Genomic DNA, 4754 nt, shown 5'->3' with positions numbered 1-4754 from the left:
GGAGGATAGAGAGAGGGAAGCTGGCAAAATTGTCACGAAAGGAGAGACTGAAAGGGCTGACTCAATAGGGGGAGAGCAAGTGGGAGTCCGGAGTAAGATGTATGTAAACTTATATGTGACAGACTGATTGGATTTGTAAACGTTCACTTGAAGCTTAATAAAAGTTAATTTAAAAAAAAGGCATATTGTGGTACTTTTGGGGAAATTTTAACATGAAAATGTAGATGAAATTTAACTGCTATGGCATCAAAAATTAATAAATGCTCTCATAAATCTGTGTTTGGAATATTTGCATTTTCCACATAAGAGAAAATTAACTTTGTTTTTATGCCTGTGTTTAGTTTATAAATGATCAGATAATAGAGGTCTGAGCACCTCCCTACAAATAACACATTGTGTGAGAATTGTGTCCAGTAAATGAAAAGTCACATTGTCGATAATCCTCATGATGTTTCTACATTTAACTTTGATTTTTGAAGCAATCGATGCATTTTATTTGATGACTGCATCTGGTGGATCCGGAGATTAACCTGAAATTAACTTGGAGAATTATTACTATCACATTTATGGTCTCATTGGTATCTTCTACTTGGACATTAGTATTTCTTTTGTTTCTGGGTTTTTAGCCAACAATCCATTGTGAATATAAATGCAAAAATATATGACTGACAATTAAAAGGATATAAGATGTATATTGATTAAAACTTAATAGTGGCTAACAGGTGTCAGCCGAGTGGCGAATCAAGTGACAGTAATGAACAAGCCCCTTAACCACAACCCTGTAAACTTTTTAAGAAATAGAAACCAAACCAGATTCCCATCACTGCCTTTAGCAATCTGAACTCCTGTAACACTGGCTGGGGAACATTTTATAGTTTTGTAAATTTTTTTTTTTTTTTAGAGAATTGAGAGGTGCTCAGAGTGGAAAATCTTCCTAATGTTTTGAAACAGGGTGGTAAAGAGAAAAATAATACCCCTGCCTATAGGGTCACTATGAGTCGGAATCGACTCGACGGCAGTGGTGGGTGGACTCTGATTCCAGTAAACAGAGTGCTTCTAAAGCCTCTGAAAGGTGACTGACATTATGCCCCACCAAGAAGACGTAGTAAACTTATTCCGAACCGTGTGGTTTTGAATATATTCACAGTTACATAAAAGATATCTCAAGATAGTAATCCTAGGCAACTGGCAGATTAAAGACCTAGCTGTTCCCTACATCAGAGCTTCTCAAACTGTATTGTGCACCCAGGTCACCCAGGGATCTTATTAAAATGCAGATTCTGATTCAGCATTTGGGAAGGGGGCAGCTGAGATTCTGCATTTCTAACAATTTCAGCTGATGCTGTTGGTCTACTTGCAAGGTACTTAGAGACCCTCTTCAGAGCTGGCAGGAGAGTGCTGAATAACAATGCTAACCTTGTTCAGTGAGGAATGTGGAAAAATTATAAAGCACTAAACACATGCCATGTATTGTATTAGTATAACCTATCTGCTTCTATTTGCACCCTGGGTGGTGCAAAGAGTTGGCACCCTTGGATACCAACCGAAAGGTTGGAGGTTGCAAGTCTACCAGAGGAGCCTTGGAAGAAAGGCCTGGTGACCTACTTCCAAAATAATCAGTCGTTGAAAACCATTATGAAGCACAGTTCTACTCTGATACACATGCGGTTGCCATGAATTGGAGTCGACTCAACAGCAGCCTGATCTGCTTCCTTGATTCATTTCAGTCCCTGGCAAGCAAGAAACACCATCACCCACAACAAAGACTTATGCTTACCCCAGATCCATCTGTCTACTAGCTAAAAACACATTACCCCCCGCAAACATTATCTGAGTTCAGTGAAGCTGAAAGCTGTGGTTATGTATAAAGAAACACCAGTGAAGAAAGATGTGTATACAAATGGCAGGTGATGAGGAAAACCTGGCAGAAAAGGATCGGAACATCTGGTAATTAGAAAAAGGCCTGTATAATAACTCCCATTTGCCTTTGGGTTCAGACTGGTGTACTCTGCTCAGGAAGTCTCTTCATGTATTTTCTACATTAGCAATGAAAGAGCCACATATTTGCATGAAAATACTGTCTGAATAAATAAAGTCAATATACTGTAAACTATCTCTTATTATGGCGCTTGGCTGGGGATTAGGGTGGATGATGGCTAAAAATGATTTATTGAGTACCTGCTGTATAAAAAGCACTTTACATGGATCATATGATTTAATTTACACACTGCCTTGTAAGCACAGTGTTAAAACCCCTATTTCTCGGTTAATGAATCTGAGGCTCAGGGAGGTTATATAATTTGCTTGAATTTATAAATTGGCAGACCCAGATCTTTAAATCTGTATCTGACTTCAGATTTTATTTATTTCCTTTTATGGTTGTTGTTAGGTGCTGTCAAGTTGATTTTTGACTCATAGTGACTTGATGTGACAATAGAGTAGCCCCATAGGGTTACCTAGGCTGTATGTAGTCTTTACAGGAGCAGATCACCCAGGGATCTGCTGAGTAGGTTCAAACTGAGGAGCTTTCAGTTAGCAGCTGAGTGTTTAACCGTTGTGCCACTTTGGCTCCTTATTTCCTACTATATTAGACTCCTTTTTTTTTATCATAAGAGTTTATAACACTACTTCGATATACTTAAAACTATAGAAAGCTTTCTATTTTGATGTTGGGTAGGTATTTTGAGTACCTAGAAGACTTATGATCACTAACAAGTGTGTTGTGGTTATGAGAGTCCTCATTAAAGTACACTTTTTGAATAAATTTTAAAAAATAATATGTAAACTTGGAAAAATTTCAATAGTATATTCCATTATAAAACAAAGAGTAAAATTTGTTCTGCACCCCTTCTAGAAGTGGAATGGTTGGACCAAGTGCATATGCATTTTAAATTTGGATGCTGTTGCTGTTGCCGGAGACACTTCAGCAGATTCCGACTCATGGCAACCCCATGTCCAGACAGCAGTTTGGGGAGACTGGGGAAAGGGAACCATCTGAATGGCTGAGAGGGGGCTACCCCTGTCAGGCTCTGGAGCTTCAAGCACCATGTGGGCCTTGGGAGGAGAGGGTTGGGCAGATGCTGGAAACCCAGATTTTCCTGGGACCTGCAGGGCTGGAAGTAGAGGCCCTAGGGCCAATGGGGGGCTGAGTAGATATGGATCTTGCTGGGGACCAAGCCTGCCATGAGAGAAGGTTAGGGAGAATCTGGTTAAAGAGAAAGTGCTTTGGGCCCTCCTGTGAAATGGAGTTGGGGGCTGAGGGCTGGAAAGTGGGGAAAAAGGGACTTTAACATGTCATTGGTCTGGCCAGAGTCTTCCCCCCAGGGGATGCTGAAACTAGCTACAAGTTCCACCTTGCCCAGGAGTCCTCCCTCGCTTGCTGCTCCTTCTTCTTTTCCAGCACACGCACATACACATATGCACACACATGCACACATACACATGCTGCACACACATGGACAGACAAGCGTACACACACAGACACACACACAACTTTCTCATGGTTAAGAGGAAGTTGGGCTCTACTGTGAGACTCACTGGAGTTTGAGCCTTAACTCCTTGTTGTGTTTCACGGATTCAATTGTGTCCCCCCAAAATACATGTCGACTTGGTTAGGCCATGACTCCCAGTATTGTGTGGTTGTCCTCCATTTTGTGAAATTCCTATGTGTTGTAAATCATAATCTCTACCTTTGGCTAAAGAGGAGTAGGGTGGGATGTAGCAGCCTTGCTCAGGTCATATCCCCGATCCAGTGTAAAGGGAGTTTCCTTGGGGTGTGGCCTGCACCACCTTCTATCTTACAAGAGATAGGAAGAAAGGGAAGCAAGCAGAGAACTGGGGACCTCATACCACCAAGAAAGCAGTGCCAGGAGCAGAGTGTGTCCTTTGGACCCAGGGTTGCTACATGGAGAAGCTCCTAGTCCAGGGGAAGATTGATGAGAAGGACCTTCCTCCAGAGCCAACAGAGAGAAAGCCTTCCCCTGGAGCAGACGCTCTGAATTTGGACTTCTAGCCTACTAGATTGTGAGAAAATAAATTTCTCTTTGTTAAAGCCATCTATTTGTGGTATTTCTGTTATAGCAGATCTAGATGACTGAGACACTATGTGACCTTGGGCAAGATATTTAACTTCTGTAAGCCTCAGTTTCCTCAGCTACGTGGTGGAGACCATCATACCCACCCTCACTGGGTTGTGGAGAAAAGCCCACTGGTCCTCAGTGAAGGTATAATTGTGCTGCTTTTGGCTGGGCCATGTTGGATGTCCCTTTCCTGACTGCCTGCAGCACAGGCTGCACTCTGCTTTAGGGTGCCTAGTCACCTCCTGATACCTTATCTTATACTGTGTCCCAGTTGTTTCACTGATTCTGTCAGGTCTGTTCCCATACTGGTAGTAAATCCTAGAGAACAGGGCCCCCAGTGGACACAGAAATGCCAGAGGAGGGAACTCTACAAGGGCAATGAATAAGTTTTTTTTTTTTCCTACCAGCGTCCTCTCTTTTTTTTGGGAGGTGGGGAGACCCACACATACATAGTCTCCATGTGGTCGTCAGGGTGCTGCCTACCCTGCAGTCTCCCACCCCTGCCTCCACGGCTCAGGTGAATTTCTTAATCTCAGACCACACATAAAACCACACCATGAGGTCACTCCACAGGGCATTTAGTTTTGCCGCCCCGGTGTCTCATCACATTTCTCCTGACACCGTCTCCCGGTGTCTTATCACCATCTCCTTGCTCTGCATGGTCTCCCTGATTGC

Source organism: Elephas maximus, chromosome 1 (assembly GCF_024166365.1).
Source record: "Elephas maximus indicus isolate mEleMax1 chromosome 1, mEleMax1 primary haplotype, whole genome shotgun sequence".
Taxonomy (NCBI): Eukaryota; Metazoa; Chordata; class Mammalia; order Proboscidea; family Elephantidae; genus Elephas; species Elephas maximus.
This window is presented reverse-complemented; position numbering follows the sequence as displayed.